We start from the raw sequence: 12777 nt of genomic DNA, 5'->3' as shown, positions 1-12777 counted from the left end.
ATATATATATATATATATATATACAGGCGAGACCGTATAAAGACCTAACGTGTCTATTTGGGACACGTTGGCGTGTCTTTGCCGCGGCTTTCGGATATGTTAATCGCGAAAGGCGCGCACACCGGATCGATCGTCATATTTAGAGCAACTATTCCGCTCCCGTTTCTCTCTCCGTTTGAGTAGTTACATGCAGCAGCTCGATTAGCGTTACGAAACGAAGATGATTTAAACTTGCGTGATATCTCAATGACGCAACATACAATAAGGAAACATATTGACCGTATAGAATCCATTTCCAGCCTATTTTCTTTATTGCTGACATATAAAAATATAGAAATAAATGACACATACAATATAACTTATTAACAGTTAATAATAAAATGTCTTTTTTGATTTTGTATTAATATAACTTATCAAGACTAAAGTATACTCGTCGTTTTCTCCAGTGCAAATATGAGTGGATAAATACAACTGAAATCTCTAGGCATATTGTTGGACTTGGAAACTGAAAAAAAAAAATATAACGCTTGTGTCAACCTCTGGTATAGAAGCGAAATATTTAGTTTCCGTTCTGCTTGTTCACAAACAAAATATTTCATTTTTGTTTTCATGAACCGAAGTGAAAAAAGCCCTTCAAAATAAATTTTAAATTTTAAATGAAATTTAATCTGAAAAATTTTGCTTTTTACAGCGGCCGAATGCTCCCGCAATTAAATGTCGATGGAATCTTGTGCCGTAAGTTAAATACGTAATATTTTAAAATTAATTAAATAATATCATGCAGTATTTCATTTATCTGGTTATATAACGAGAATGACATTATTGCTTATCTCTCGTATTATGAACGTTGATTAAAAATTCGCGATTAAAATAATTATTTTGTTTTCGCCTTTTATCAAGATTTCAATTAATATTGTTAATATCTTTTTAATATCTAGTCGGGTTCTGGCCTATATACATGATACCGATATTAAACTAATATAGATCGCGTTCACCACTATAGTTATAGTAGATCAACTAGATATAGACACTAGCGACGTTATATCGGGCAATCATTGCCTTTTACGATCTCGATTATAGAGACGCTTTGTAGGTTCCTGTAATCCGAACTTAATCCGCATACAGTATCTATAAGATGACGTCAGTGTGCTGCATTTAACCCGCGAATCGCTCCATCATTTCGCTCAGATACCCATCCAAAATCGATCAGTAATTGATATTAATACGCGTGTCATTTTTCACGTCCCTAGTTGCGTTATTTCTACGCGAATTACTCGCAATTTTCATCCATTTAATAAATTAACAGAAATATAATTTATTAAATTGTTCAGTATTATTTGATATAAAAAGGGGGGAGGGGAAGAGACCAGATATAGGAGTATAATATAGGAGTTGTACAATTGTACACGTGAAAAACGCGATCTTGGTTTATGATAATTAATATTTTTCTCTGTAAATACATGTATTAGAGAATAATAGGTATGTAATCACGAAAGATGAAAGTATCTCTGTGGAGAAGTCGCGTTTTTCGAATAAGGAAAAAATAATGTAATTAAGGATCGTATTAAAAATGATATAATTCTGTAATCGTCCTTTGCAATTTTCCTGCAATCGACACGCGTGAGGAGTGATTACAAATTTTATTGATGCGATGAAATCTGATATCTTTCTGCCGCGTAATGTGTCGACGATCGGTCTCGATCATACTCGACACCTAAGATACATATACATAACGAGATTTCTTCCGCCGTGATTCAGGACGAGCGGCAAGGGCAAACTCTCGCGATTGATACTCTGAGGCAATCTCATTATTACTCGCAACATTTCAGCGCTCTCACCTATTTGCGCCGTGTAGCACGTTTCGGGGGCGTTTGTGTGCCGGAAATCAAAAATCCCTCCGCAAATACTTCGGAAGATATCAGCGGCGATTCTACCTCCGCTGTATCCGCAGACGGCATAACTTGTTTCGACCAACAAACGCGAACGTGCTCGGAACTGCGAATCCGCTGGTTTCTCTCGAGTGAATTAGGCGCCGGGAAGGTATCGAAGAGGAGAAATTTTTCGCAGCGCGAACGCGGATTTCGAAGAATTTGAAATACAGTTCCAGATATACAGAGCTCTCTCGATTTCTAATTCTTTTTTGCTACAAGGAATGAAAGGAATGATAGGAATGAAAGAAATATAATTTAGGTAAAAGTAGATTTGAGCATTTTTAATTTTCAGTTCAACCGTGTTTTAAAAATTATCCATTTAATCTTTTAATCCTTTAATTAATCGTAGACATAATTTTTAGAAGAAATAATTAAAAAAAAAGGAAAAGACTGATTTGAAAGATATGACTGTTGTTTTTGAAAATAAAGGATTTTTTTTGCAAATCAACATTTTTTTAAGCGCAGCTGAATAGAAAAATCTTTCTTTTATTTATTTTCTGTTTCTCTGAGTTTTAGTTTTAGTTCGAAATTTTAGCATTGAGATATACCCATGTCGGAATATTTAAAAATAGCAAATCCTCAGTGGAAGAATTTTTCTGAGAAAAAATATGAATTATCTTATACATCTTATACATCATACAGCCAGTATGTTATTTTAAAATTAGTTGTTAGATCGAGAGCCCTGTATTACTTTTCATGATTCATAAATTCATTTCATTCCGCATTATTTTTCATAATTCATAAATAAAACGAATGATGCATCGTAGAATTAGAACGAGCCTAAAGCCTCAGTGTGCACACACACACACATACAATGCGCGCGCGCAATCCAGCCATGAGCTCTCCCGGAAGCCCGGTTCGATCACGAATTCAGCGTGCGCGCGCGTAGCGCCCGCGCTCGCTCTCCCGGCAGTGGATTCAGTTCCCTTTTGTTTTACTTCGCCTCTCATCTCTGACCGCTTTCCCCGTACCGCATTCTCGGGGGCGACGGACGGCGGTGCTCTCTCGGTGTACGTGTTCTTATCCCGTATTTCCGCCGGCCGCGCGAGTTCCGTCCACGGCGAGCGGATAGCGGACGAGCGCCGTCCGTGAAAACCGAGGCTCTCTCTCTCCTCTCTCTCTCTCTCTCTCTCTCTCTCTCTCTCTCTCTCTCTTGGTGATCAGCCGGAATGGCAGAACCCGGAGAGAACGGCAGGGGCGAAATAGGGCGAGATGGTACGGAAAGCTCGTTGACTGCGACTTCCCGCGCTCCGCACTGTTTTATTCATTGTCCGTAGTCACGAGTGTCACAACAATGACCACCTGACCGATCCGTGCACGTTCACAGTCGATTCCACAAGCACTCGGTTAATCGACCGGAATCCTATTTTTATTTCGCTGTATTCTGAAACTTGTATCCGAAAGGCGGATCTCGTCGCCCATCTACTTGGCCATCTCCATCAACGGATCTTACAATTTCTCACTTCTTTTAAATATGTACGAAATCCTTCCATAAATATTGGAGAATGGAGAAATTTCCGCCCACGTCTCTCTTTCTCTCTCTCTCTCTCTCTCTCTCTCTCTCTCTGTCATGTTATTAAATTACAGAATAATTTGACGGTCGATTTTCCTATAACAAAAATATTGAGACTGAAGTGATTGATTATCAGGAAGTTTCAATGAATTAAGCTGCCGGATATAACTTAAGTACCGTAAATTATGTTTTGCTTGTCCGGCAAGTTTTAGAACTTGACAGACTTTCAAATTCAGTTATCAATATTTAACGTTGGAATTTCGAAGCGCGTTGCGAGGAAGAATAACATCTGATAAAATTCTTGTTGGGCTGCAAGAAAGAGAAAATCGACGATTCAAATTAGACGAAGAATCCGAAAGTTGTGTCGCGCGAGAGTGGCTCCGGAACATTTTGTATATTTACAAGAATCTTAAGAATCGCGCCGAGATTGTCGATAGAAGAGCTCGTTAGTAATAAGACGACTCCGCGAGCGTGCAAACTTGGTGGGAAAAGTTTCAATAGACCGTCGAAAAATCTTCGCTGCTGCGCGGCTTGCAGCTCGATCGGAATGTACTTGCCGGCGTATTTAATATTCCATGACGGGTACGTGACTACGTGTACCGACGTTTCGTAACGTCTACTTACGGATTTTTATGCTCTTTTCGTGCCGCGGTACGTCACACAAGGGTCATACGTTGCGCCTTTACAACTGAAGTTTAATAAAATATCTCAGACGACGTAGCGCATTCAACCGCAGCGCTCTCGAACGCTTCCCCGTCGATATTGTAAAACTTTTAGGGTTTAGCTTCTTTACGTGGCTTGCATTACGATCGATATTCGATATATATATATCGATATATATATATATATATATATACACTCGTACGCGCGATTTTTGCGGAGTTGTGAAGCATTAATCGGGCCTACGATAACAGCCTGCCTCGAGAAAAATGTTGTTTCAGAGAAAGAATATATAAATTCACAGTTTTTTTTAAATAAATTATTTGGTGAACAAAGGTTCCCTGTAAACAAGTTAAATAATATATAATATAGTTTAATTACGAAAATAATTACAAAACCCGTAATGTTGATTATGCCTAATCGTATGTGGACGATTCCATTTAGAAACGATTGCATTACATGGTACAAATTTTCACGACGCTCTCGCAGCTGAAAAATTTGTGAAAATAAAAACTTTTGAGCAGCGGCTGTATAAGATTTATTTAACGCGATAAGCTTAAACGATGACCGTACTCTTCACTTTTAATCGCTCATATATATTAATAAAAATCGTACGGGAGAGACGTGCAATCGGTCTTTGCGAACAAGCGTAAACCTGTTGCGCGGATTGATGTGGTTCTCACTTTCGGCGAATAGAAAAATATATCTCGCTGCGAGACTATTACGCCCTCGCGTGAATTTCGTCGACGGTGGACGATACGGTGAGGGGAAGGGGGCGGAAGGGGGTAGGGGACGACGTCGCGGCTCGGCCGAGGCAATTTCATCGTCGTGGCGAAATTGCCGTTAGATCGGGCAGATAATTTTCTCTCTTCTCTCCAGGCGTAGATCTGAAGGATGGGCCCCCGCGCCACCGGAGAGAGAGAGAGAGAGAGAGTGCGAGAAGAGAGTCTTCATCATTTAAGGACGAACCGGGCGCCCGGCTCTCTCCGTCCGACGCGATCATCAATCTTCGCGAGGTAAGGGTAACACGTTCATCTCCCAATTACGAGGCCTCTTGCTTCCGGGAGGGAAGATTTGCATCTCAGAGGTGCATATCTTTCGGGCCGGAATCGACTCCCGCGGTCCTCCGACTTTACAAAGACATTTCCGGTTTATACGTCTCTTCCACGGGGGAGAACCATTTCCGTACCGGGGACTGAATGACGCTCATGATATTTCACTTCATTCGTTCGCATGAATATTCATATACCCGCGCCGGTACTCGCATCTAATCGAATACACTGTAAATCGAAAATGAATCTCCGCGTAGTGTTAAAAACCGCGGGAGAGAGTTATTATCTCGAAGAAATGTAGGGAGGAGTTATTTTTATCGAGGACTTAAAGCGCGCGCGGTGTGCGCTAATTGTTAAACCGTTTTCCGTATGATACGTCAATAGTAATAATACTAAGTCCCTCGATTACGACTGGAGTGCATGCGATGGCGCAGTTATGCCCCAGCTATTCCGCAGACAACCCATTCCGAAGAAGAAATGGAAATGGTCACGAAGGAAAGCCAGAAGTCTCGCTTTCGCAAACTGCAACTGATGTTTTCGCAAATGGAACGGTCTCCGCGCGCAGGAAAACTGTATATTACCGGATACTCTTTTTAACTCGTTTAACTCGCAGGGATCAGTTAGGACAACGTAATGCAGCGCGAGAGGGAAGGAGGTCAATTATTATTGTAAGTCTTATGCTTACGGCGGACGGGTCTTGCATAAACGACGTACAGGTGATGTAAGATCGCGTGCAGGGAGGGAGAATTCCTTTAAAATCTGCCGTTACACTCTTTAGAGCCCGATCGATGGAATAAAATTTACAGCTCGTTGATTTAGAATCCAACGCGAGTACATCGGCGCTTTGGCTCAACGCGTACGCCTTTGTACCTCTGTACTCACCCGCGCGATCGATACCATTTTTCTCGTTTCTCTCTTCGAAATCATTCGTAGCTCTCCTCTCTCTCTCTCGCTACACGCTCGTGTGTATGGCGAGAAGTCGAGCGATATAATAGAATGTGAATTCCCTTTGGATTTAATTGTAGGCGCAGTTGTTGATCAAAATAAAGTTTAGAAATCGAAGAAACGCCTCGAAGCAAGGAAGACGGAGGCAAATTGTTACTTTTTCGCTGGTCGAGGCTGAATCTCCTTACCGCAATGCCTTTGCAATCCTGGCCCGCAATCTGGACGCGTCCCGATCGTAAACGCGTACAATACGCACAATACGCACGTGCCGGCGAGAGATATACCGTCCTGCCATTACGTCGATAATGACATGCGGCGACGTGTTACGCTCCGATTATAGATCGGCGCCACTCCGAAATCCGTATCGGAGGAGGAAGGGGGGGGGGGGACGCCCGGCGAATCTGCGATGCAGGACATGCGATATGTAATCACTGGGAAATTGCTGAAATTAATTTTCAGTTGTCAAAGCTCCGCTCTGCGGAGGGGAATTTTCCAGAAAATTCAATGTTAAACGCTGCACGCAAATGAGCTGCTTGTTTTGAAAGCTGTATAATTTGCCTTTTAAAAAAAATCGCATTTGCATGGCGTTTAAAAAAATTAAAGGAGATTTAATATTTCGGTGTGAATTATCAGAAGCGGTATTATTAAACAGAATTATTGCGCACAAGTTTATGCGCTACTTCCTACTTATTATACAGGAGCAACTGAATAATAGATATAGATAAGCGCGCGCGCATACAGACTGTGAGACATGTTGGGAATTAAACCCGAGGAATTAAGCCTGCAATTTTTAAATAATAATAAAAATGTAACTTGCAACTTAGACGAAAAACTGAAATTAATATATATCCGCGTATACACGATACGTCACGGAATTTTTCCAGCGGGTCTCTTTCCCCGTGTAAATCGAATGAGAAAATCTGCAGCGGTATCTTATTTGAGCGACGATCCTATATATATTACACAGCGATGCAGCTAGCGTATATCACATCTCGCTGGCTCGAGATGTAAATATGTAATGCAGCAAATATTATCTGACAAGCCGTGTAGAACTTTTTCGCCGTCGACTTGTCGCAGCGAATATATATATATATATATATATATATATATATATATATCGGTACTTGTAATTTACATATCTGAAATTACCTAGGGCGCACTATATCATACTTATCAATGCAAATCGAAAAGCCGCGTTCGCGCGAAATCGCATGTAGCACAATTGAAATTTGCGATGATTCACGATCGTCGCTTCGGACACATATGTGTATACGTTTTGTTGCTCCAGGTGGGGGAGGGAGTGGGGAGGGGAGGGCGCGCGTAGAGCTTGTTAATTTAAATGTTAAGCGCGGATAATCTCGCCGTCGCCGCTGCAACGATCGCGGCGTGTCGCAACACTCGCCGCAAATTGTCGATGTTGCGAGCTCGTCTCCCGGCGCGCGCGGCGTTTTGTATAGGTCGCGGCCGGCGTGTTATCCGCGCGTTTCTCGGACGCATACCGTCAGCCATCCTTTTTTTTTCCTCTCCCGCGATAAGAAAAGACCCCGCGCTCCTGACAGGACGATCAGTCAAGATCGAGCGGGGCAAGACGTTCATCCAGCGCCAATTACTAAGCTTCGCTCCTCGTGAAGAAGTAACAATTTGCCTCCGCCTTTGCCACACGGCGTCCCTCTCTCTCTCTCTTTCTCTCTATCTCTCTCCGGTGTATTTTGAACTTATAAATTTTGATCAGTGAATGTTTACGATTAAATCCAAAGTAAATTTACACTCTATTATATCTCTCTTTTTTCGATTCAATTAGATAGCGTTATGAAACGGCAAGTAGTAACGTTCGTCCAATTCTCTCAGGTAAATTCTATATCGAATAAAAAGGAGAAGAGAAAGTATAAGGGCGCTGTAATAATATCCTGTGATCTCCTCTGCGTTCGCAACGCGCATCGAAACTTGAATGCGAAACTTTAGTCGAGGCTTTTCGCGTGGCCCGATTGTAATACCGTCGCGATCGCGACGGATCCTCTGTGAGTTCTCCCGCGGAGAACTATGCCGATAAGTTTGATTAATTACGGATCGACCGGGCGCGCGCGGCAGGATTATCCGTTTTCCACGGGAAACGCGAAAACGCGTCGGATACTTCCAATAATTCGTCGTCTTCGCAATGCGAACGTCGGATCGGGAGCCCCCTTTGTCTTCCGTCGTCCGTGGTGTCTATCGATCAATCGTCTATCGCCCCCTCTCTCCTCCCTTCCCGGTTCTCTTCTGATTTCGTTTTCATATTTTCTTTTTTTTTTTCGCACCTATCGCATCATAGGCGGATGCATGGCCGAAGCTCTCATCGATCTTAGTTACGAAAGTTTAAACGTAAGAAGATCCGAACGCGCTATCCGTTAATTACACGTTTCTCGAATGGTGTGAAAGACGGTTTTATGGCGGGTAAAACGTTAATTTCTACCGAGTCGAAGTGCATGAACTCACCTATATTGCGCTAATGACCTTCTCGTTGAAATCAGCAGATACGCGCGCGCGCGCGCGCGCGAGAGAGAGAGAGAGAGAGAGAGAGAGAGAGAGAGAGAGAGAGAGAGAGGGAGGGGGGAGCGGGTATTCTTATCGCGATGATATATTACATTATCTCAATCTACGGACTGTACTCGAGAATCGCACTACTTTTTTGTCCATTTCTTTCGTCGAGTTACCCGTTGAATCACCAGGTTACAATCCATTTATTCGTATTCCTTGCAGAATACAGTTTAAACGTTCTCTCTTCGAGGATCTCGTTACATTTGATACACTCGTACAACTGTCGATCATTATACCGCAGATTTACAAGCTTTATTTTCCTTTTTTGTGTGTATTTTTTTTTTACAAACTCGTTGATAACCCTTCGATTCGTTTTGAACATGATCGTCGAGTACGTTCGCAATAACTCGTCACTTGATCTCGACGCGAGTACTATACGGCGAGGAGAGGCGATGGTCCATTTTTTTTTTATATTTTTTCCCCCCTTCGCATTAAAAGCTCAGCTTTGATATCCTGCGAGAGCTCCGGGGGAGGTCTATATCCGCGCGTTCACGACGCCCGCCGCCACGGCTATATCGCGCCCGGTGCGAACCGACGGGACGAAGTTGCGAAGATACACACACCGGTCGGTGACGGTGGTGGGTCTTTTCGCGAGATCGTTACGAGATCTTTACGAGTTCCTTACAAGTTCGTTGCGCGAGGAACGAGGCGGTAAAGGACGAAGAGGGTGAGAAAGAGCCGTCCGCGCGCGCGCGGATATAGACGCGAAGATCCTGTTTATCGAGTTCGCGTTCCTCATGACAGCGTTGCTCGCTTCCGCCGTTTTAGAAAGGATTAGACACGAGCTTTCAAAGAACGGCACGAAATGGCATATTTTATAGAAATTCTTCGCCGGATTACTGCAGGGAACTGTCTGTATCCCGGGTATGTCTGTGTTCTATCGATATTTCAATTCTCTCTTCTTCTTTTTTTTACTGTTTTCATCTTTTATCCACAATATGCAGCAATTTCCGCGTGCAACAACGATACGTCATACAGCGAGACGTAGCTAAATAGATTCGACTGACATTTTGTTTTTAGAGAGAGAGAGAGAGAGAGAGAGAGAGAGTGGCGTTATTTGGTCTCTTTGTAAATCCTTTAACGTTTACAACATCGTGTGTGCATTGGAAAAAAAAATGATATAAGAATGAAATTGTTGCTCTTATAAATGCCTTTTCAACTTTGTATTTAAGGGATCTGAAAATCAAATACAATGCGATCTCAGGGAGATTTTGAAGTTCAAAGCGAAAATATCGAAGTGTAACTATACATAAGAAGTAGAAGTACGAAAGGGTTCGCGCCTAACGGAGATAACGATAAGCTCTTCATTTCCTTTTTGTACCTAATCGAATATCTATTTCTGGAGCGCGCAACTATCACGTTTGTCGAAATAAAATTAAACATCTGCTCGGATAAGACAGACGCTATTGATCGGCAATGAGCTTTTTTCCCTCCTACTAAAAGGGAGGATTCGCGTAATATCCTCCGCTCTCTCTGTGCAAGCGAAACGCAAAACTCCCTGCACTGCAGCTCCTCTGCGCGCTCGCGATTTCAGAAACGGCCACGTGACTCGCAGCCCGATCCGCTCGAGCGGCTCGAGTAAGAAACTCGAGGATATTTCGCGGGAATTCCCGGGAATCCCGCCGATAACTCTCCCCATATCTGCGCTGACTCGGCCATTTCTCCGCTTCCGCGAGTACGACATCCGCGAGAAGTCCGATAAAATGGAAAGCAAGAAAAAGAAGGGAAGAGAAGAGGGAGAGAAAGAAAAAGAGAGAGAGAGAGAGAGAAGCACGTTTATTTAGCGCTCCGCGATGCAGTTCCCTCGGCTCCTTGAAAAACGGAGAGCGTAAGACATGTTTGCGTAAAACAATATTTCCCGGTATAGTATTCCCGAATCTCGTACGTATATGTAAATAACGTAACACACGCTACACACACGGCCAATGCGCGCGCTTCTCCGGCCAAGAGGAAAGATCGACCTCGCCGATTTACCGTGTTGCGATAAAAAATTCTTTCTACTCCGTCGTATACCGTATCTCACAATCAGACGACTTTATCTTTATTGATACTTACAAACCGCACGAACTTAAGTCCGCCCTTTTACTCCGAATCTTTTGCACGCATTTCTCGTCGTTGCCGCCTGCGATATATGAGAGATCGACGACCGGAGGGTGGCTTGCCGGTAACTCCGTTTGAACCTCGCCGAAGTCGTTACACGGCAAATGGAACGGGACTGCCGACGAGACGGGAGCCCTCGGGATGCACGAGGAAAAGGGAACGACGACGTGCATCGTCGTCGTCGTCTTCGTAGATCGAATTCGACCTCGCGACGAATGCTCGTACACACATCGCATGAATAATAATAAATCCCCCGACGCTTCCCCCGCGTCGCGGATACGTATTAAAGCCGACCATCACTCCCAGACGTTACAGTCCCGGGTGTTTTTAATTTGCAAGTCGTCGGATTGCCGGATTGCTGAACGAGCGGCAGAAATAAGCGCGCCATCGAACTGATATATGTATAACCATTGCGGTACATTTAATTTTTGAAAAAGCAATTGGGAGGCAAAGGGGAAGAGGCGGAGGAAAAACGCGCTCGATTCCAGAATTGTTGCGCATGAAATGTTGCGTTTTCTGTCCGATGATCTTTTAATTTTGATGATACTGAATACGCGAACGGGTTGAAACAATATTCCACTCGAATACCTCACATTTTTTCCCCATAATTTCGTCTCGATGAACGCCCGGGAATTTTAGAATCGACAACGATTTTCCGCACAATCAGCATTGAATTGCAATGCAATTGTAATGAAAATTTTAACACTCATTCGCAGAAATAAGATCCAGTTTTGTAAATATATATAAACCGGTTCGCAGCACAACATGATATTTAATAACGAATCGCGAACAGATATTTGTTTCGCGAATTGTCGTGCAAAAGACCTCCGGAGTTCGTAGATCCGATTTATTTTCTACGCGCCGGTCTAGTAAAGAATGAATCAAATAATCTCGACTTTTACGATACATTCGTAAGCAAATTCGAGATTGTTTGAGACCGTTGCCGTGGAAAGTTTCGCGCGAATACATTTAACAGAACGATCGAGCCGTGACGACCTATCGAGCGGAGCGATAAATCGCCGAGAAGAGACGCGGAAGATCAGGAGAGAACGCCGGCAGTAAAGCAAGATGGATGCCTGGAGAGAAAGACAAGAAGGAAGAAAAAGATTCAAGAAGACGAAGAAGAGGTCACACTTGAATTCGGCGAGCGGAAGAACGACGGCACCGGAATCGATATTCGCCGAGTGGCGACTTCATCGCGGCGTGTCGTATGAGGGATTTGCGACAATAACGCACAGCGAGCAAGTTTAGCCTGTATATTTGTCTGTAACAGAATTACTTAGCCCGATATCTACGCATCCCGATCAAAAACAATAACATTTTCAGACTTTCAGTTTCGAGTGAAGATTATAGGAATAGAGATTGATATTACTTATTTCCCAGTAAATATCAAGTAATAGTAACATAACATCGCGATTGATGTTAAAATGTCAGATTCAATAATATAAATATAAGATAGCACCGTATGTTATGTAACAATTATTTTATTCTAAATTATTCCTGTAACAATTATATTACTGAGTGTAACATTTTAATATTGATGTTATATTAGTGTCAGTTTGTATTTATTGGGATTATCATATTCAAATTTTACAAGCTCTATAATGAAAATTTACTCTCTAAAAGTGAATCAGTGGAATTATCACTAATTTGCAGTGTATATCATTTTCCAGTGGCGTACTTAGAACTGTGATAATCAGTTAATATTTCAATGTTCTTTCAGTGATAATATACTGATTGAAACAGTGAATATCACTGAAACTCAATGAATTTCAATTCTCAAAACTATTTGACAGAGAAATTCACTGTATGAATCAGTATATTATCACTAAAAGAACATTGAAACACTCACTGTTCTCTAAGCGTGTCGCTGAAAATGATATACACTGAAAATCAGTGGTAATTCCACTGATTCACTTTTTCACAAAGAGCAAAAAGCAGCGAACATAGTAACTTGAATTTAATCGTATTTTGTATCACAAGAAATTCGTTTTCCTTTCCT

Source organism: Wasmannia auropunctata, unplaced genomic scaffold, assembly GCF_000956235.1.
Source record: "Wasmannia auropunctata unplaced genomic scaffold, wasmannia.A_1.0 LD335965.1, whole genome shotgun sequence".
NCBI lineage: Eukaryota > Metazoa > Arthropoda > Insecta > Hymenoptera > Formicidae > Wasmannia > Wasmannia auropunctata.
Note: the sequence above shows the minus strand (reverse complement) of the source record.